Genomic DNA, 22,978 nt, shown 5'->3' with positions numbered 1-22,978 from the left:
TTTGAATTGAATTGAATTGAATTGAAAACAGAGCGGGAGTGAAGCGATGAATTAAAGTGACAGGCGACCGAAAGCTCAGGGTCACCCTTACGGACTGAACGGAGGTGTTCCGCAAAGCGGTTGCCCAATCTGCGTTTGGTCTCCCCAATGTAGAGGAGACCGCATCGTGAGCAGCGAATGCAGTATATTAAATTGCAAGAAGCACAGGTAAATCGCTGTTTCACCTGGAAGGGGTGTTTGGGGCCCTGGACAGTGGGAAGGGTGGAGGTAAAAGGGCATGTGTTGTATCTCCTGCGCTTGCATGGGAAGGTGCCAGGTGAAGGAGAAGGGCTGTTGTGGGTGACTGAGGAGTGGACCAGGGTGTCACAGTGGGAGCAGTCCCTTCGGAATGCTGAAAGGGGAGGTGAGGGGAAGATGTGTTTGGTGGTGGGATCACGTTGAAGGTGGTGGAAATGGCGGAGGACGATCCGCTGAATGCAGAGGCTAGTGGGGTGAAAGGTGAGGACAAGGGGAACCCTATCTTGGTTCTGGGAAGGAGGGGAAGGGGTGAGAGCAGCAGTGCGGGAAGTAGAACGGGCACGGTCCAGGGCCGTGTCAACCACAGTAGAGGGGAATCCTCGGTTGAGGAAAAAGGAAGACATGTCGGAAGCACTGGTATGGAAGGTGGCATCGTCAGAACAGATGCGGTAGAGACGGAGAAACTGGAAGAATGGAATACAGTCCTTACAGGAAGCGGGGTGGGAGGAAGTATAGTCCAGGTAGCTGCGGGAGTTGGTGGGCTTGTACTGGATGTTTGTTGAAAGCCGATCGCCAGAAATGGAGACGGAGAAGTCAAGGAAGGGAAAGGAAGAGTCGGAGATGGACCATGTAAAGGTGAGGGAAGGGTGGAAATTGGAAGTAAAGTGAATGAACTTATCTAGTTCAGGGCGAGAGCAGGAAATGGCACCAATAAATTCATCAATGTACCAGAAAAAGTGGTGAGGGATGGGACCTGTGTAGGACTGGAACAAAGAATGTTACACATATCCCATGAACAGGCAGGCATAGCTAGGGCCCATGCGGGTTCCCATAGCAATACCTTTAATTTGGAGGAAGTGAGTGGAGTCAAAGGAGAACATGGTCAATGTGAGAACAAGTTCAGCCAGGCGGAGGAGGTTGGTGGTGGATGGGGACTGGTTGGGCCACTGTTCAAAGAAGAAACGGAGCGCCCGAAGCCCGTCCTGGTGGGGGATGGAGGTGTAGAGTGATTGGATATCCATCGTGAAAAGGAGACGGTTGGGGCCAGGAAACTGGAAACTGTTAAAGTGACGGAGGGCATCGGAAGAGTCGGGAATATAGGTGGGAAGAGACTGGACAAGGGGAGAAAAAATAGAGCCGAGATAGGAAGAGCTAAGTTCCGTGGGGCAAGAACAAGCTGAACCGATGGGTCTTCCAGGGCAGTCCTGTTTGTGGATCTTGGGAAGGAGGTAGAAGCGGGCTGTGCGGGGTTGGGGGACTATGAGGTTGGTGGCCATGGAGGGAAGATCTCCAGAGGAGAGGAGGTCAGTGACATACTTGGAAACAATGGCTTGATGTTTGCTAGTGGGGTCATGGTCAAGGCGAAGGTAGGAGGAGGTGTTGGAGAGTTTGCGTTCAGCTTCCGCACGGTAGAGGTCGGTTCGCCAAAGAACAGCAGCACCACCCTTATCAGCAGGTTTAATGATAATGTTAGGTTTGGATCGGAGAGAATGGAGTGCTGCAAGTTCAGAGAGAGGTAGGTTGCAGTGAGAGAGGGGAGTAGAGAAATGGAGATGGCCGATGTCACGTCGGCAGTTAGCAATGAATAGATCTAGAGAGGGTAAAGGCCAGAGGGAGGGGTCCAAGTAGAAGGAGCATTTAGAAAGCGGGAGAAAGGATCAGCCATGCGGGGGAAGACTCCTGGCCAAAGAAGTGGGCACGCAGATGAAGGCAACGGAAGAAGAGCTCAGCATTGTGCCGAGCTCAAAATTCATTCAGTTAGCGGCATAAGGGGATGAAGCTCAGGCCTTTGCTGAGGACTGATCGTTCGGGGTCAGAGAGGGGAAGGTCAGAGGGGATAGTGAAAACATGGCCAATCCTTTCTCCCGCTTTCTAAATGCTCCTTCTACTTGGACCCCTCCCTCTGGCCTCTTACCCTCTCTAGATCTTTTCGTTGCTAACTGCTGACGTGACATCGGCCGTCTCCATTTCTGTGCTCCCCTCGCTCACTCCAACCTACCTCCCTCTGAACTTGCAGCACTCCATTCTCTCCGATCCAACCCTAACATTATCATTAAACCTGCTGATAAGGGTGGTGCTGTTGTTGTTTGGCGAACCGACCTCTACCGTGTGGAAGCTGAACGCCAGCTCTCCAACACCTCCTCCAACCCATGCCTGGACCATGACCCCATTAGCAAACATCAAGCCATTGTTTCCAAGTGTGTCACTGACCTCATCTCCTCTGGAGATCTTCCCTCCATGGCCGCCAACCTCATAGTCCCCCAACGCTGCACAGCCTGATTCTAACTACTTCCCAAGATCCACAAACAGGACAGCACTGGTAGACACCATCGCGTCTGTTCAGCCTGTTCTTGCCCCACGGAACTTATCTCTTCCTATCTCGACTCTATTTTTTCTCTCCTTGTCCAGTCTCTTCCCACCTACATTCGCGACTCCTCCGACGCCCTCTGTCACTTTAACAGTTTCCAGTTTCTTGGCACCAACCATCTCCTTTTCACTATGGACGTCCAATCCCTCTACACTTCCATCCCCCACCAGGACGGACTTCGGGCGCTCCGTTTCTTCCTTGAACAGAGGCCCAACCAGTCCCCATCAACCACCACCCTCCTCCGCCTGGCTGAACTTGTTCTCACGTTGAACAACTTTTCCTTTGACTCCACTCACTTCCTCCAAATTAAAGGTGTTGCTATGGGAACCCGCAAGGGCCCTAGCTATGCCAGCCTGTTCATGGGATATGTGGAACATTCTTTGTTCCAGCCCTACTCAGGAACCCTCCCTCACCTCTTTTTCTGGTACATCGATGACTGTACTGGTGCCATTTCCTGCTCTCGCCCTGAACTAGATAAGTTCATTCACTTTACTTCCAATTTCCACCCATCCCTCACCTTCACATGGTCCATCTCCGACTCTTCCCTTCCCTTCGTTGACTTCTCCGTCGCCATTTCTGGCGATCGGCTTTCGACCAACATCCACTACAAGCCCACCGACTCCCACAGCGACCTGGGCTACACTTCCTCCCAGCCTGCTTCCTGTAAGGACTCTATTCCATTCTCCCAGTTTCTCCGTCTCCGTCGCGTCTGTTCTGACGATGCCACCTTCCATACCAGTGCTTCCAACATGTCTTCCTTTTTCCTCAACCGAGGATTCCCCTCTACCGTGGTTGACACGGCCCTTGACTGTGTCCATTCTATTTCACGCACTGCTGCTCTCACCCCTTCCCCTCCTTCCCATAACCACGATAGGGTTCCACTTGTCCTCACCTTTCACCTCACCAGCCTCCACATTCAATGGATCATCCTCCGCCATTTCCGCCACCTCCAACGTGATCCCACCACCAAACACATCTTCCCCTCACCTCCCCTTTCAGCATTCCAAAGGGACCGCTCCCTCCGCGACACCCTGGTCCATTCCTCAATCACCCCCAACAGCCCTTCTCCTTCGCCCGGCACCTTCCCGTGCAAGCATCTGCCCTTTTACCTCCTCCCTTCCCACTGTCCAGGGCCCCAAGCACCCCTTCCAGCTGAAACAGCGATTTACTTGTACTTCTTGCAATTTAATATACTGTATTTGCTGCTCACGATGCGGTCTCCTCTACATTGGGGAAACCAAACGCAGATTGGGCGACCGCTTTGTGGAACACCTCCGTTCAGTCCGTAAGGGTGACCCTGAGCATCCGGTCGCCTGTCACTTTAATTCACCGCTTCACTCCCGCTCTGATCTCACTGTCCTCGGCCTATTACACTGTTCCAATGAAGATCAACGCAAGCTCGAGGAACAGCAGCTCATCTTTCGATTGGGCACTTTACAGGCTGCCGGACTCAACATTCAGTTCAACAATTTCAGATAATTATCCCTGCCCCCATTTTTCATGCAGTATGATTTTTGCCATTCCAATTTGCAACATTTTATCTTTTCTGCCTCTTACAAAAGTACAGGATGTTCTTTCAATTCCTTCCTCCCCTCCTAACCCGCCCCCCTGTCTCTGATCCTGCTTATTATCTGTTACATCTCCAGGTTTTTCCAGTTCTGATGAAGGGTCCCAGACCTGAAACGTTAACTGTGTTTCTTTCTCCACGGATGCTGCCTGGCCTGCTGAGTATTTCCAGCATTTTCTGATCGGAATCTTCTTGAAAGGTCCTCTGTATCCCAGGGCGATGGGTCTCTGCGGGTGGAGATTTCCGCTATTTGCCCAAGTTACGCCCGCTGAATGCCTGTGAAGTTCTTATGCCTGGTAAATGCAGGTGTGAGGCCTGCTGTTACCAGAATCAGAGTTTTAAAAAATAGCAAAATAAAATGTTATCACTCATTTATACATTAAAAAAAACTGTGCAATAATGTAAGTTGATTTTTAGCCCGTTAATACATTTAATTTTTTTCAAAAAGTTAAAACTTTCGTTTAAAATAATTAATTAAATGGCATTTTAATTAAATTTAAATATGTAATTTATTTATTTATTTTATGTGTTTGTGTATTTTTAAAGTGATCCCATTCACACTTATGGGAGCTCCGTACGCACGAAACTCCCAGAAATATGAATGGGGGTTCCCTTCTTTTATTGGTTGAGCTGGCCCATGTGATCCCATGGGCGCTTGTGAGCCGCATGCGCACCTGAGATCCCTGGGCCTCTGCCCGCGCGGACCCGGAGAAGCCCAGGATCGCGAGCCTCCAAACCTCCCGGGCCACCAGGGAAATGCGGAGATTTTTCACAGGTCGGAGGCATCCACCCGCGGGAAGCCTCCGCTCGCAAATTGTGGGCCTTTGTGTTTAGACCCCACAAGGTGGCGCTATTTTCATCACACAACAACAGCGACTCCCTTATCAGCAGATTTAATGATAATGTCAGGTTTGTACCTGAGAGAATGGAATGCTGCAAGTTCACAGGGACATGGTTCAGAGTGAGGGAAGCGAGGATTCACTGAATCACTCCTGCCCTCCATCCTACCACAGACCTTCAGCCTTTTGATCTTTTCATGCCCCCTTTTCCCTGGCTCTTTATTTACTAAAAGCGGTTAATCTCTGACATTTTAAATTTCTGAAGTTATCACTGACATGAAACGTTAACTGTTTCTCTTTCCACAGATGCTGCCTGACCTGCTGAGTGGTTCCAGCATTTCCTGTATTTATATATAATAATTTTCGCCCTCTGCTGGTGGACACTTGCCATTGCAGTGGTCACACTGATGGAATAAGCATCGCCACCTGCTGGCGGACACTGCACGGTACAGGCGTTTTTCTGATTGAGTGACCATTTCTCCCTGCGGCTGAATAACTGAAATATTTAGCTTTTAGAATTAAAGTCCAAAAACAGTGGCTGTGGAACTCTGATCAGATTCTCCTGGTCTCCTGCCATACGCCGAATTCCCAGGGACAAGTGTCGTGCAGCAAAACAACATTGTGCTGTATCTAGGGATTGGTGTGTGTTTACTGATGGGACATAATAAAAACATGAACATCGACAAAGGCACAGATTTCAAATAATGTTTAATAAATGCATTTTTATTTTTCAACGCAATGTACATCACCATTTCCAGTAGGAGACTGCAGCAGTCTCTGTACATCGAGTATATGGCGGTGCAGGGACCAGTTACAATAAAGGGAGATAAAACAGACAGACTATTCCTTTGACCCCCTGCGGGTTCTGAACAATCTTAAATGGAGGATGTAAAAGTGAAGCGGTTACAAAATGAAGTTTATATAAAACCTTCAGCAATAAACAGATGTTCTTAATCTCTTTTACACAGTTGCTTAATCCACGCAGAGCAGTGTCTTACAGTATTACTATAGACAGAGCAATGATCCGAATACATTCTTCCTCTTTAATAATGTTTAATTAAGCAGAACGCAGCCAGAATATAGAGAAAAGCTAAATCTATGTATTTCAAAACAAATTTACATGGCGATTGATCAAATACATTGATGTTTATATCGTGAAGAAAAGCACATTCAGCATGTTCACACTGTTCGTTAAGTTAATGGATATTCGCTCAGATTTAACACAGGTTATTTCCCGCTACACTGTGACACGCCCCGAGACATCGCAACCTGGATTTTCCACTTAATTCTCTCTGAAAGGAAAAAAAACACCTTGAGAGAGCGAGAGAGGATTAAGCAATTCACCAACACACCATACAATCAAATGGAGTCTTTTTCACTACTCAGAATGTTCTCTCTGATACTTCACTTCAATTAGCCTTTTATTTAAATAATAAATAAACAACATCTTCTCTCTGACAGTTTCAGTATCATTTGCCGTTAAACACACTCCCCACAATCACAGAATTGAATTAATTACAGCCAGTATAATGGGGTATTTATTTCCACAGTAAATGCACAGCATGTTCTCTCTGCTAGTTTCAGTATCACTAACGGTTGAACTCACTGCCCATTGTCACACAGTAGAATCCACCCGGGATTGGACACTCCCCCAGCACTGGGACACAAACAATGCAACAGATAATAAAACATTGCTCTTACCGGCTTGACGTAGATGTAACATTTTGAGCCACACAATCACTGCCCATCGGTGGCGGAATGTCCGGGGTTGTGAACGTGTCCCAGTGAACATGGTCATTGTTACCAGGAGTGGAAGGAACAGGTAAACCGGGATCAGTGCGGGTCTGAGAGCTGTACACTGTGGGAGAGACAGATTATGGATTAATGATGGCGGTAAAACCCGCATCAGTGTGGGTCACATATATCTGTCAATTTGGTGAAGGGGCTGGACTTTGTTCGTCTGTGAGTGGAAGAGAATTGTTTTCTACCCACACCCCCGTGCTGGGTTTAGAGTCATAGAGTCATAGAGTTTTACAGCACAGAAAGAGGCCCTTCGGCCCATCGTGTCTGCGCCGCCCATCCATCCCTGTCCAGTCTAATCCCATTTTCCAGCATTTGGTCCATAGCCTTGTATGCAATGGCATTTCAAGTGCTCATCCAAATGCTTCTTGAATGTTGTGAGGGTTCCTGCCTCCACCACCCTTTCAGGCATTGAGTTCCACATTCCAACCACCCTCTGGGTGAAAAAGTTCCTCCTCAAATCCCCTCTAAATCTCCTGCCCCTTACCCTGAATCTATGCCCCCTTGTTATTGACCCCCCCACTAAGGGGAAAAGTTCCTCTTTATCTACCCTATCTATGCCCCTCATTATTTTGTACACCTCAATCAGGTCCCCCCTCAGCCTTCTCTGCTCCAAGGAAAACAACTCCAGCCTGTCCAGCCTCTCTTCATAGCTGAGGCGCTCCATCCCAGGTAACATCCTGGTGAATCTTCTCTGCACCCTCTCCAAAGCAATCACATCCTTCCTATAGTGAGGCGACCAGAACTGCACACAGTACTCCAGCTGTGGCCTCACCAGCGTTTTGTACAGCTCCATCATAACCTCCCTGCTCTTATATTCTATGCCTCGGCTAATGAAGGCAAGTATCCCATATGCCTTTTTAACCACCTTATCTACCTGCTCCGCTGCCTTCAGGGATCTATGTACATGTACACCAAGGTCCCTCTGACCCTCTGTACTTCCTAGGGTCCTACCACTCATTGTGTATTCCCTTGCCTTATTTGTCCGTCCAAAATGCATCACCTCGCACTTTTCAGGGTTAAATTCCATTTGCCACTTTTCCGCCCATCTGACCAACCCGTTTATATCGTCCTGTAGCCGGAGGCTTTCCTCCTCGCAATTTACCACCCCACCAATTTTCGTGTCATCTGCGAACTTACTGATCATACCTTTTACATTTTCATCCAAATCATTTATGTAGATCACAAACAATAAGGGACCCAGCACCGATCCCTGAGGTACCCCACTGGACACAGGCTTCCAGTCACAAAAGCAACCTTCGACCATCACCCTCTGCCTCCTGCCACTCAGCCAGTTTAGGATCCAACGCGCCAAGGCACCCTGGATCCCATGGGCTCTTACCTTCTTGACTAGTCTCCTATGCGGGACTTTGTCAAAAGCTTTACTGAAGTCCATGTACACCACATCCACAGCATTTCCCTCATCCACCCCACTAGTCACCCCCTCGAAAAATTCGATCAGATTTGTTAGACATGATTTACCCTTGACAAAGCCATGCTGACTATCCCCGATTAATCCTTGCCTCTCCAAGTGGAGATTAATTTTGTCCCTCAGAATTTTTTCCAATAATTTCCCCACCACAGATGTTAGACTCACTGGCCTGTAATTCCCTGGTTTATCCCTGCTACCTTTCTTGAATAATGGTACTACGTTAGCTGTTCTCCAGCCCTCTGGTACATCCCCTGTGGCCAGAGAGGTTCTGAAAATTAGTGTCAGAGCCCCTGCAATCTCCTCCCTTGCCTCCCACAGCAGCCTGGGATACATCTCATTACCGCTGGGTGACAGCAGACGAGGTGCGTCTAATATCCGACAATCGGGCGGTTCAGTTTGAGCACTGGAATGATTCCTGGTGCGAATATTAACAAGGAAGATAATCCACACTGAACAGCATCAGGATCTCTTTTCTAGAACACTTCATTCCCTGTAATCACAACATGGTCTTAAATCAACCATCGCTCTGTGTCACCGCCGATTAAAAGGGAATTTAAAACAGCGCCAGTCCATTCCTACACAGAGGGCTGGTGACTGCGGGAATATCAGAGATGTAACTCACCGAGAGTGGAGAGATCACCGCCGGCACTTCTGAGTGTGAGGAGATCATCAGGACCACCGTCCAGCAGAAAGTGACCGCCCTGAGTGTCAGTGACTCCAGTCTCAACATCGTCATAATCGCCCGGAACCGGACCTGGGAGGAAATAGAGATTTCCACTGAAACCAAATGCCAGCACTGAGTACTCAGAATGATATTATTATAAATCAATCTACCCGGGCCTTGCAGGGCGGGAGAGTGGACCAATGTGGTCTTCGGGTGAAGTGGGGTTATCTGGGGGAATGATTGGACCGTGTCGTGTCGAGGTAGTTTAGTCTCCGTGTTAAAGTCACAAATATCGCATTGAATCACCCACCCAAGCTGCACACACATTTCACATTTCACGGCCCATGGAGCCGTGTGAGGAAACACAATGAACTGAATGTTTCCTTCCATTATACCATTGGGGGAAATCGATATGATTTTGTTTCAAATCCAAAGTATTTCCACAATATTTTGTAACAAAAATCACTGTCTAGTACTACGGATCCTTGACACTGTCATTTTTCGGCGAGTAAGCTCTGATGTCTTTAGTTGTTGGTTTTAGGTAATAAACTGTGTGAAGTCCAACAAATGATTGTAGTAATTGGGATATTTACCCACCCTGAATAGTGGAGGAGTTCCCTTCAGGATTTTCTGATCCCGGATCAATGTCACCCAAAATGTCACTGGTGTAATATTCAATCTGATTGAGGGAGTCAATGGAACCCGAAACTGTCAAACACAAAAAATGGATGGTTATTAGAGTGATTGATTAGCACATCGGAGCAGACAACATAATACCTTCATCGTCCCATTGACAAAATCTTGGGATTTCCTAACTGACACCATTGTGGGAGATCATTCACTACAAGGGCTGCAGTGGTTCAGAGGAAGGCCCACCACTACCTTATCAGGGCAACTAGGGATGGACCATAAATGCCGGCCCTCCCAGCAGTCAGACACAATAATGTATAATCCATTAGGACAGGCAATACCTCAGGTATCAGAGCAGAGAAAATAGTGTATAACACAGTCGGTTAGTACAGAGAGAGTGAGTGGGGTTTCCTGATCATGATCCCCCTTGGACACGACAGCGGCACACCCAGCCCAGTCAACACTGCAAAGTTCTGCTCACGAACATCTGGGGACTTGTTCCAAAATTGTGCGAGCTGTCCACAGACTAGCAAGCAACAGCCTGACATAGTGATACTCACAGAAACATACATTAAAGCCATTAGGTAACCTCTCCAACACCGACCCTGGCTATGTCATGCCCCACCGGCAGGATAGACCCACCAGAGGTGGCGGTACAGTGCTATACATTCGGGAGGGATTGGTAATGGGAGTGCTGAACATTGACTCCAGAACCATGAAGTCTTATGGCTTCAGGTCGAGCTGGGCAAGGAAACCAGCTGCTGATTACCACCAACCACCCTCCCTCAGCTGCTGAATCAGTACTCCTCCATGTTGAACACCACTTGGAAGAAGCACTGAGGGCAGCAAGGTTACAGAATTTACAGAATCAACGGTTCAGATCAAAATGTACCCACCCTGAATATTGGAGGCGTTCCCTTCAGCATTTTCTGATCCCGGGTCAGTGTCACCTAAAACGTCACTGGTGTAATATTCAATCTGATTGAGGGAGTCAGTGGAACCATAAACTGTCAAACACAAATAATGGATGGTTATTGGAGAGGTTGTTCAGGATATCGGAGCAGAAAACATAAACCGGATTCTCCGGGGCCTATGATCGCATACACACAATGTACATGGTCATAAGTGTCCCACAAGCTCCGTGTTTCCACATGTGATGCACTTGAACAAAAACGCAGACCTTGCAATCTGTCAAGATTCTGTTTGACAGATCGTGCTCACCCGCAGGAAATGGACATTCGCTGGCGCAGGGCTCGGCTCTTTGCCCAACTACCGCCCAGCGAATAAACACAACACTTACACCTGGTAAAAGCAAGAGTAATGCCTTCTTGTACCAGTGTAAGCATTTAAATACATAGTAAAATACATTTATTTAAATGATTTAAACATATATAAACGTTTAAAATTAGTTTCCGATATTTTTTGCCCCTTGAAAAAAGTTTAAATTTATTTTTCAAAAATTAAATTTTCTTTTAAATGTTTAATTACATTTTATTTTAATTAATTTTGACCATGTGATGATTTATTTTTATTTCAGTTTTGTTAAAATGTACTTTTTTAGGGGATTCCTATTATGCTTAAGTGGATTCCGTATGTAAATATTTGTCCTTCAATCAACATAACAAGAACAGATTATCCGGTCATTATCACATTGCTGTTTGTGGGAGCTTGCTGTGCGCAACTTGCCTGCCGCATTTCCCACATTGCAACAGTGACTGCACTCCAAAAGTACTTCATTAACTGAAAAGTGCTTTGAGGCGTCCAGTGGTCGTGAAAGGCGCTATATAAATGCAAGTCTTTCTTTAAATTGAATCCCCATAAGAATGAGAATCCCCCTTTGTGATTTATTGGGCTGGCCCACCTTATCACAGGGGCGCTTGCAAGTGCTCCTGGGATACGTGGGCCTTTACACAGGCTTATGCCTGGAGGCCCAGGAGCGCAAGTGTCCGAAGGTCCAGGGGCACCAGGTAGGTGCTGAGTTTACTTGTGGTTCAGAGGCATTCCCCCGCGGGAAGCCTCTGACAGCAATTTCCAGCCCTATAATCGCTTCATCACCCCTGTGACACTGTCCTGGAATTTGGTAACTGACACCATTTTGGGAATCCTTCACCACAAGGACTGCAGCGGTTCTGGAGGAAGGCCCACATTACCGTATCAGGGAAACTACGGATGGATCATAAGTGACGGCCTCCCAGCTGTCAGACTCAATAATATACATTACAGCCCATTAGTACAGGCAATATCTCAGGTATCAGAGCAGAGAGAATAGTCTATAACATAGTTGTTAATACAGAGCGAGTGAACGGGGTTTCCTGATCATGATCCCTCCACCCTCCCATCATCTCTTTCATTTACAGAGACTCTAAAACCGCCAGCGGTGACTGCAAAAATTGGCCCCCGCCCCACTCATGGGCCAGAAAATAGTGCAAGGAGGACAATATCCGATTCGTTCATCCATCTGTTTTTTAACCAAATGATTTATGTTAACGGTTAAATCCCTCCCTAACAATAGCCCAAGACAAAGGTTTCACCGATTCGATAAGCGTTATTGTTCTAATATCCTAAAGAACAATTTGTAAATTAAAGTTATACATAACAATACAACCTGTTAGAGTAAGTCGGATAGAAACAACCAATCCCTGGTTAGGATTTCCTGCGAGGAACATGTTCCAGATACAGGAATCCAGACTCCGAGAGAAATGGAATCTGGGACAATGCGGCTGTCGCCTCATAAAAGCAGCGAGTTTTTATGGGATTGTTTAAAGGGAATAAAATGAAATGTTAGTGACAGAGAATCCAAGGTCAGCTAATACTGGAAATAATGGCCCGGATTTTCCGTGACATATGACGGCGTACACACACCATCGTAAGTTTCCCGCAAGTTCCGGGGTTACGCGTTTGATGCCCGACAACCCACAACTTGCAATCTGTCCAGATTCTGTTTTACAGATCGTTCGAATCCGCAGGAAATTGACATTCACTGGTGCAGAGTTGGACTATTTGCCCAACTACTGCCCAGCGAATGCCCACAAAGCCCTTAGGCCTGGTAAAAACAGTGGTATGGCCTTCTTTTACCAGCGTAATGGTTTAAATAATTCTTGAAATACATTTTTTAAAGTAATGTAAATATTTAAAATTAGTTTAGGTTATTTTTGCCCCATTAAAAATGTTTATATTTAATCTACAAGAAAAATTGTTTTAAATGTTTAATTAAATTGTATTTTAACTAATTTGGAACCTCTGATTATTTATTTTTATTTAAGTGGTGTGAAACTGCGCTTTCAATTTGCGGTCGCAGGCTTCCCGCGGGCGAATGCCTCCGAGCCGCAAGAATAGTGCGAACCGACCTGATGGTCACGGATATTCGGACACTTGCGCTCCTGGGCCTCTCCGCGCACACCTGTGTAAAGGCCCACGTATCCCGGGGCGCACGCAGTTCGCAAATACCTTGCGATCACGTGGGCCGGCCCAACCAATCATAAAGGGGAATCCCCATAATCATGATAGGAATCCCATAAAAAAGACAATTACACACCAGTTAAAATCAAATCATTACACATTCAAAATGAATTAAAATGCAATTTACTAAAACATATAAAGCCAAAGTTTAATTTTGCAAAATATAAATTTAAATGATTTAAAGGGGCTTAAAATAACCTAAACTAATTTTAAACGTTTATTATTTTTAAATGATTAGAAAATATTTTAATATTTACTGAAAGTCTTACGCTGTTAAAAGAAGTCCTTATCTCTGCTTTTACCAGGTGTAAATTTCACGGGCATTCGCTGGGCAGTAGTTGGGTAAATAGCCCAGTTCTCCCCAGCGAATGTTCATTTCCGGGGATGCGGTGGATCTGTCGAGCTGATACTTGACAGATCGCATGTTCTGGGTTTTCGCGCATGTGCATCGTGGAAACCCAGAGGTTGCGGGGCACTAGAGGCTGCGTACACACCGCATACTCGGTCATCGGCACCAGGAAATCTGGACCATTCTGGTTACCGAGACTCCATACTAAAATGGAATTCCCATACGCAAAATAGGAATTCCCCATTGAGATTGATTGGACTGGCACACTGCTTGCGAACCGCTTGCGCCCCTGGGATATGGGGCATTTACGCATGTAGATGCCTGCAGGCCCAGGAGCGGAACAGAGCAAAGGTCTGGAGGCAGCAGGTAGCTGCATACTTTTCTTGTAGGAAGTCACACAACACCAGGTTATAGTCCAACAGCTTTATTTGAAATCACAAGCTTCCGGAGCGCTGCTCCTTCATCCACCTGACGAAGGAGCAGCGCTCCGAAAGTTTGTGATTTCAAATAAAGCTGTTGGACTATAACCTGGTGTTGTGTGACTTCCTACATTTGTCCACCCCAGTCCAACACCGGCATCTCCACATCATGGCTACTTTCGTTGTGGTTCAGAGTCGTTCGCCCGCGGCAGGACTGCAACCGCAATTTCGAGGCCAATTTTGGGCCATATTTTCTGATCAGAGACTTCCCGCGTGCGGAGGCTGCCGATCTGGAAAAAACTCCACGGGCTTACCTGAGGGCTCCTGAGGTGAATATAGTTCTGCTCCTGGGCTTCTCCAACTCCAAGGGCGCCGGGCCCACGTATCCCAGAGGCACATGCGGTTCGCAAGTGTACCTGGGACCATGTGGGCACCAGGGAGCCAATCAAAGAAGGAAATCTCCCTTCATACACTTGACAGACAGTCCGGAAACATAGTAAAACTTTAAATACATTTTAAAATAAGCCATCACCTTTTGAAAATTAGTTGAAATTACAATAAGTTAAATATTTTTTTTTTAATTATATTTTTGGAACAAAATAATTAAAGTTTTTTACGGGGCTAAAAATAAACTGACCTTTTTTGAAAGTATTTTTACATGATAAATGAGTGAAAACATTGTTTTTTTTTACTTTTTAATACTTATCCTGGTTAAAGCAGGCCTGCTTTTACCAGGTGTAAGAATTGTTTGGGTTTTCTGTCATAGAGTCATAGAGTCATAGAGTTATACAGCACAGAAAGAGGCCCTTCGGCCCATCGTGTCTGTGCCGTCCATCAAGCCCTATCCAATCTAATCCCATTTTCCAGCATTTGGTCCATAGCCTTGTATGCAATGGCATTTCAAGTGCTCATCCAAATGCTTCTTGAATGTTGTGAGGGTTCCTGCCTCTACCAACCTTTCAGGCAGTGAGTTCCAGACTCCAACCACCCTCTGGGTGAAAATGTTCCTCCTCAAATCCCCGCTAAACCTCCAGCCCCTTACCTTGAATCTATGCCCCCTTGTTATTGACCCCCCTACTAAGGGGAAAAGTTCCCCTTTATCTACCCTATCTATGCCACTCATCATTTTGTACACCTCAATCAGGTCCCCCCTCAGCCTTCTTTGCTCCAAGGAAAACAACCCCAGCCTGTTTAGTCTTTCTTCATAGCTGAGGCGCTCCATCCCAGGTAACATCCTGGTGAATCTTCTCTGCACCCTCTCCAAAGCAATCACATCCTTCCTATAGTGAGGCGACCAGAACTGCACACAATACTCCAGCTGTGGCCTTACCAGCGTTTTGTACAGCTCCATCGTAACCTCCCTGCTCTTATATTCTATGCCTCGGCTAATGAAGGCAAGTATCCCATATGCCTTTTTAACCACCTTATCTACCTGCTCCGCTGCCTTCAGGGATTTATATACATGTACACCAAGGTCCCTCTGACCCTATGTGCTTCCTAGGGTCCTACCACTCATTGTGTGTTCCCTTGCCTTATTTTCTGTCAAAAATGCATCCCCTCGCACTTTTCAGGGTTAAATTCCATTTCCCACTTTTCCGCCCATCTGACCAACCCGTTTATATCGTCCTGTATCCTGAGGCTTTCCTCCTCGCAATTTACCACCCCACCAATTTTCGTGGCATCTGCGAACTTACTGATCATACCTTTTACATTCTCATACAAATCATTTATGTAGATCACAAACATCAAGGGAGCCAGCACCGATCCCTGAGGTACCCCACTGGACACAGGCTTCCAGTCACAAAAACAACCTTCGACCATCACCCTCTGCCTCCTGCCACTCAGCCAGTTTAGGATCCAACGTGCCAAGGCACCCTGGATCCCATGGGCTCTTACCTTCTTGACCAGTCTCCTATGCGGGACTTTGTCAAAAGCCTTACTGAAGTCCATGAATACCACGTCCACAGCATTTCCCTCATTCACACACCTAGTCACCCCCTCGAAAAATTCAATCAGATTGGTCAGACATGATTTACCCTTGACAAAGCCATGCTGACTATCCCCGATTAATCCTTGCCTCTCCAAGTGGAGACTAATTTTGTCCCTCAGAATTTTTTCCAATAATTTCCCTACCACAGATGTTAGGCTCACTGGCCTGTAATTCCCTGGTTTATCCCTGCTACCCTTCTTGAATAATGGTACTACGTTAGCTGTTCTCCAGTCCTCTGGTACATACCCTGTGGCCAGAGGGGTTCTGAAAATTTGTGTCAGAGCCCCTGCAATCTCCTCCTTTGCCTCCCACAGCAGCCTGGGATACATCTCGTCCAGGCCTGAGGATTTATCCACTTTTTGGCCTGCTAAAACCGCTAGTACCTCCTCCCTCTCGATGCTAATATGTTCAAGTATGTCACAGTCCCCTTGCCCGATTTCTATGCCTACATCGTCTTTCTCCATAGTGAACACAGATGCAAAAAATTCATTTAAAACCCCGCCTACATCATTTGGCTCTACACACAGATTGCCACTTTGGTCCTGAATGGGTCCTACCCTTTCCCTGGTTATCCTCTTGCCCTTAATATACTTAGAAAACATCTTAGGATTTTCCTTTATTTTGCTCGCCAGTGTTATTTCATGGCCCCTCCTCGCTCTCCTAATTTCTTTTTTAAATATGCCCCTGCACTTTTTATACTCCTCTAGGGCTTCCTCCGTCTTTAGTAACTGCCAAAAGCCCCCCTTTTTTTCCTAATGCATTTTTGTATATCCCTTGTCATCCAAGGTTCCCTTTGCTTGTTGGTCCCACCCTTGACCTTTACGGGAACATGTTGGTGTTGTACTCTCTCTATTTCCCTTCTGAAAGTCTCGCACTGCTTTGATGTGGATTTTCCTATAGGTAGCTGCTCCCAGTCCACTTTGGCCAGATCCTGCCTTATCATATTAAAATCGGCCTTCCCCCAATTTAGAACCCTTATTTCTGGGCCGTCTTTGTCTTTTTCCATGACCACCTTAAATCTCACCGAATTATGGTCACTGTCGCCAAAATGCTCTCCTACTGACACTTCCACCACTTGCCCGGCTACATTCCCTAGAATTAGGTCCAGTACCGCCCCCTCTCTTGTAGGACTTTCTACATGTTGGCTCAAAAAGCTCTCCTGGATGCACTTTAAGAATTCTGCACCCTCTAAGCCTTTCACACTCTGACTATCCCAATTAATATTGGGGAAGTTGAAAACCCCCACGATTATTACCCTATTATTTTCGCACTTCTCTGAGATTTGCCTACATATCTGTTCCTCTATCTCCCCCTGGCTGTTTGGGGGCCTATAGTACACTCCCAGCAAAGTGCTTGCCCCCTTTTTGTTTTTAAGTTCTACCCATATGGCCTCATTAGAGGAACCCGCTAATATATCATCCCTCCTTACAGCAGTAATTGACTCCTTAATTAATATTGCAACACCCCCTCCCCTTTTACACCCCACTCTGTCTCGCCTGAAGATTCTATACCCTGGAATATTGAGCTGCCAGTCCTGACCCTCCCTCAACCATGTCTCCGTGATAGCAACAATATCGTACTCCCATGTGTTCAACAACAACTTCAGTTCATCCACCTTATTTGCAAGACTCCTTGCACTAAAATAAATGCCTTCCAGCCTTGCCATATTCCCTTTTGCCTTCACATATTTGCTCTGCCTTCCCAGCTGACTTGTTTTTTCCTCCGTAAATCACCCCCTACTATAGCTCCACGCTGTATCCCATCCCCCTGCCAAGTTAGTTTAACCCCCCCCCCACAACAGTGCTAGCAAACCTCCCCGCAAGGATATTGGTCCCCCTCTGGTTCAGGTGTAAACCGTCCGACTTGTACAAGTTCCACCTTTCCCAGAAGCAGACCCAGTGATCCAGGAAACTAAAGCCCTCCCTCCTGCACCATCCCTTTAGCCACGCATTCAACTGTTCTATCTTCCTATTCCTATACTCTGCGGGCGGAGGGTCTCCAGAAAGCGGAACTCTCTGCTCGCGGAGGCCCTTCTCCAGGGCAGGTGGAGGATCTGTCAAGACCATGCATGAAACCGGCATTTCCGATGTCCCTGCGGGTGCGTACACAGCGCGTAAACACACGTAGGGATCGGAATATCTGGCCAAACGAAAGGCGATAAGTGAAGGAATGAAGATGGTTTCAATCAATCTGTGACTGCATGTCATGTTTGAGTGAATATAAAATAAGAAATACAATCAGCCGATGGGTTTATTATTCCTGGGCTCAGATATCTGAAGGAGTCCGTGTGGAGCCGGGTGGGAAATAGAAACAGCGTCTCTGCTCTCTATTTACAAACAACCCAAAATCCCATTCTGTGAAAAATACCGACCAGTGGGAATCTTCCCAAACCATTGCTGTTCTCACTATACACACGGACACAGAGACACTCTCACTGTGATAGGATTCCTTCACATGGGGACAGTGAGCGGACTGCTGATCGTGTCCAGTCAGTACATTGACCATTAAAAGGGGTATTTAAGGGAAGGCAACATTTGTCCAGTGAAGATTCAATATCAAACGGAAAATACAGACCTGAACCCTGGGTCTGAGCGGAATCCTGGCCAGGTGGAATATTCTCAATCTCTTCATAAATTGCTTGGTACAAACAAGCAGGTGACTTCCTGCCGCGAGTGACAGCACCTGTTGGAGGGAGGGCGGGGAGATTAACATTTTGATTCACTTCACGCGCGTTTCACGGGAATTCATCTGCGGAAAAATCCAAATAACTGATATAGTGATAGTCAAGGGTCAGAATCAGTTAGCGTGAATGTGGAGGAGTTTAGTTGTGTGTGTGATTCCGTGTGTGTGTCTGTGTCTCTGTGCAGACACATGTTCACTTCCAGCAGACTGCGGCCAGTTGTATTGACCTCGGGAAGAGGGAATGAGGGGATATCAGGAGAAATGAGCTCCAGTTGATCGCTCGGTTACGGGGCCACACGGGGAGTTCAGCTGAAGAGAAGCTGGGTGAAGTTGACTGATCTCTGCGGACAGCATCAGTTTGGAAGCGCGAGTAAGGAGCTGATGGTTCTTTGGCATGTCCCGTCAGTGTGAGAGGAGCCTTGCTGTATACACAGTACAGGAGTGTGCTGGGCGGGTGAGATAGGTGTGGAATAGTTGTGTTGGGATGTAGAGTAATCACCGGAGAATGCAGAAAGTCCTATAAAACTGTCACCTCTCAACATGGTGGACAGAACCCGGTCAGAGCGTTCGAGATTGGGCATCCGGACCCAGAAACTGAAGGGGTGGAACGGACACCCAATGGATAAAGGAAGCACTACAGACCAATAAATAACTGAGCGCACAGCCCAGACAGTTCAATAAACTTTCTGTCCCATTGTTGCAGCAATTAAATTCTTCAGGAATCTCATGTACCGGCTGATGAACTGGGACAGTGAATGTGGACACTTTAAATAACTCTCCCTTTTAAATGTCACATTTTACTCATTCGAGCAGCACATTGAATGGAACAATTCGCCAAAAGCGAATTCAGATTTATTGCTAACAAGACAACATGACACTCTATGGAAAATGAAGTGAACTGGAGACTCGCCCGGGTATGAAGCGATCTGAGATCAAGTGTTAATTCAGCGGCAAGATATGAGCCTCACCTCTTCTTGTGGACTTTCTCTGTATTACCGTCATCAGTGCGATCAGCTCACAGATTAGAAGGACTCCGAGGGTTATGCAGACGGCAACAGGGATGGAGGTGGTTTTTCCTCCCTGTCCTTAATCACAAGATTACAGAAAGGTTTAACACAGACACAGTCCGCCTTGTATTTTAAAAATGTTCCAGTCAATTTGGAACTGCTCACATTATCTACAGAAATTAACACAACCAAGAAAATGTCAATAACACCAATACCACTAATACGAACGCTAACATTAATACTAATAATAGTGCTAATAATGGTAAGCACCTGCAGGTGTGGACGGAGAAGCAGTAGGAGGCAAATCGAGTCCTGTGGAATATATTGTACAAACAGTTCATCAACTTCAAATATAAGGATTTTATATTGAAAATATAAACGTTGTTCTTAATTTCCGCAATCCATGAGTAATGATCACAGAACGAGAAAACGCCCTGCGACCCTTACCGGAACAAATCACACTGGCATCTTCCTTGTGATCACAGTCATGTTGACCTGCCGGTGAGGAACGACAGTCGGACAGAAAGGATTCACTTCCGGTGCACTTCACCTCATCCAGCCAGATAAGGCCGGCCCCCTGGGCAATTGCGGCCCCTCCTGCGGCCAATAGAGCGGGGCCGCAACCCAGCTGTCTGCAGACAACATTGGAATCGGCCATATCCCAGGAGTCATCACACACCGTGCCCCAGCTGTTATTGGACAATATCTCCACTCTCCCGGAGCAGTTGGTGTTGCCTCCAACCAGGCGCAATGGTTGTCCCGAGTCTATCACAGAGAATCATTTATTGTTATTTATTTAGTACAAGCCTGGAGTACAAGTTAGATAGTTGATATAATGAAGAGGAGGAAGCACCTGGTGAATGTTCATGTTTAGGATCAGATTCTCGATCGCAGACCCTTGAGCTGTGGGGCCACTCCGTCACTTTGACTTCTGTTGAGAAGAGAAATATGCTGACTCTATTGGACAGCAATGTTTTAAATGACACCCGCACATTGAACGGTTCCTTGTGTTACCTGAACAAACAACACCTGCATCCTCCCTGTGATAACAGTTGTGTTCCCCCCACGGGTCTGACTGACACTGCCAGAGGAAGGACTCGTGTGATTTACATTCCATCTCATCGAGCCAAATGGTTCCGGATCCCGCTCCGAATAACCGAGTGTTATACTCAATAGATATGAGGGGGCCGCACTGTAACTGTTTACAGATCACTTCTGCATCATGTCGATCCAGTTTCTCCGAGCACACTGTTCCCCAGGTCCCATTGTAGAACACTTCCACTCTTCCCTCACAGCGATGCTTTCCTTTCACCAGCCGCATCTCTTTGTGCTCTGTCAATGAAACAAGAAATGTCCAGGTGGTTCGATTGGTAACTCTGTGTGTTCATACTGCACAACACATATTGCACCGGTTGTGTTCACTAGTGTCGATAATTATTTCAGAAATTTAATGGAAATACAGCTAGAAATCGAAAATAAAACAAACAATAAAAACAGAGCATTCTGGAAATACTCAGCAGGTCAGGCAGCATCTGCGGAGAGAGAAACCGAATTAGATTTTCAGGACGATGACCATTCGTCAGAACTTGAATAAAGTTAGAGATGTAACAGGTTTTAAGCAAGTGCAGGAGCGGGAAATTGGGGAGGGGAGAAAGAACAAAAGGGAAGGTCCGTGATAGAGTGGAAGGCAGGAGAGATTGAGAGACAAAAGAGATGATGGTGCAAGGCAAAAGGAGATGGTAATGGGGCAAAAGAAACCAATATGTGTCGAGAGGAGGTATTAATAGGAGTAACAGAATCATCAGCAATAGCTACTGCAAGAAAACATTTGGGCAGAGGTTATGATCTGATATTGCTGAACTTAATGTTGAGTCCTGAACTCTGTACATTTCCTTACCGAAAGATGAAGTGCTGTTCCTTGAGTTTACGTTGAGCTTCATTGACTGGTGTAGGAGTTTGAAGACAGCGAGGTCAGAGTGGGAGGGGGGCAAAGAATAAAAATGACAGGTAACTGGAAGCTTGGTGTCAGCTTGCAGACTGAGTGGAGGTGTTCCACAAAGCGAACACCAATCTGCGTTTGGCCTGCCCAATGTAGAGGGGACCGCATCGTGAGCAGCGAATGCTCAATACTAAATTTAAAGAAGTACAAGTAAATCGCTGTTCCACCTGGAAGGAATGTTTGGAGCCCTGGATGGTGGGAAGGGAAGTGGTAAAATGGCAGCTATTGATTCTCCTGCGCTTGCATGGGAAGGTGCTGTGGGAAGGGGACGGGGTGTTGAGGGTGATTGAGGATTGGACCAGGGTGTCGCGGAAGCAACAGTCCATTCAGAATGCTGAAGGGGGAGGGGAGATGTGTTTGGTGGTGGGAACATGCTGGAAGTGGCAGAAATGTTGGAGGTTGATCTGTTGAATGTGGAGGCTGGTGGGGTCGAAGGTAAAGACAAGGGGAACCATATCGTGGTTCTGCGAGGGAGGAATGGGGTAAGAGCAGAGGTACGGGCAATGGAAAGGACAGTTCGAGTGCCCTTTCAACCATGGTGGAGGGGAATCCTCAGTTGAGGAAAAAGGAAGACATATCGGAAACACTAGGATGGAAGGTGGCATCATCAGAACAGATGCGATGGAGATGGAGAAACTGGGAGAATGGAATAGAATCCTTACAGGAAGCTGCCTGGGAGGAAATGTAGTTAAGTTAGCTGTGGGAGTCAGTAGGCTTATAGCGGATATTGGTCGATAGCCTATCCCCAGAAATGGAGAGAGAGATGTCGAGGGCGGGAAGAGTCTCAGGTTGACCATGTCAAGGCCAGGTAGCGCTGGAAATTGTTCACAAAGTTGATGACATTTGCCAGTTCGGCACAAAAGGAGGAAATGGCATCGATACAGTCACCAACATTCCAGAATCAGATGTGAGGAATGGGGCCTGACTAGGAATGGAACAAAGAATGTTCCACATATCCCACGAAAAGACAACCACAGCTACGGCTTCCCAGAGCAATGCCATTTATTTGGAAGAAGTGAGTGGAGTCAAATGAGATGTTGTTCAATGTGAGAACATTTTCAGCCAGGCAGGGGAGAATGGTGGTGGATGGGAACTGGTTGACCCACTATTCAATGAAGAAGCTGAGAATCTTCAGGCCGTCCTGGTGGGGGATGGATGTGTAGAGTCCATGGCGAAAAGCAGATGGGTAGTGCCAGGAAACTGGAAGCTGTTCAAGTAGTGGAAGGTGTCAGAAGATTCATGGATGCAGGCGTGAAGAGGCTGGATAAGTTGAGAAAAAAAGTCGAGATAGGAAGGAATCATTTCCATGGGGCGAGAACAGGCTGAAACATTGGGTCTACCAGGGCAGTCCTGTTTGTAGATCTTGGGATGGATGTAGAATCGGGCTGTGTGGGGTTGGGGGTCTATGAGGTTGGAGGCCATTGAGGGAAGATGCGGTCGGCGACCGTCTTTCAAATGATGGCTTGATGTTCGGTGGTGGGGTCTTGGTCCACGGGGAGGTACGAGGTGGCTTCAGAGACTGGGCGTTCAGACTCT

The 22,978-nt window shown here is 46.7% G+C and overlaps 1 pseudogene; it reads right to left on the bottom strand.

Annotated features, from left to right (window-relative positions):
- Positions 1-6,708: 6,708 nt before the first annotated feature.
- LOC147083872 (scavenger receptor cysteine-rich domain-containing protein DMBT1-like) overlaps positions 6,709-22,978 on the bottom strand; it is a 49,046-nt pseudogene continuing 32,776 nt past the window's right edge.

The sequence above is a fragment of the Somniosus microcephalus genome, unplaced genomic scaffold, assembly GCF_052327205.1.
Source record: "Somniosus microcephalus isolate GS21.2 unplaced genomic scaffold, FLI_Smic_1.0 scaffold33, whole genome shotgun sequence".
Classification (NCBI taxonomy): Eukaryota; Metazoa; Chordata; class Chondrichthyes; order Squaliformes; family Somniosidae; genus Somniosus; species Somniosus microcephalus.
The sequence above is the reverse complement of the archived record's forward strand: the minus strand, read 5'-3'. Positions and strand labels throughout refer to the sequence as shown.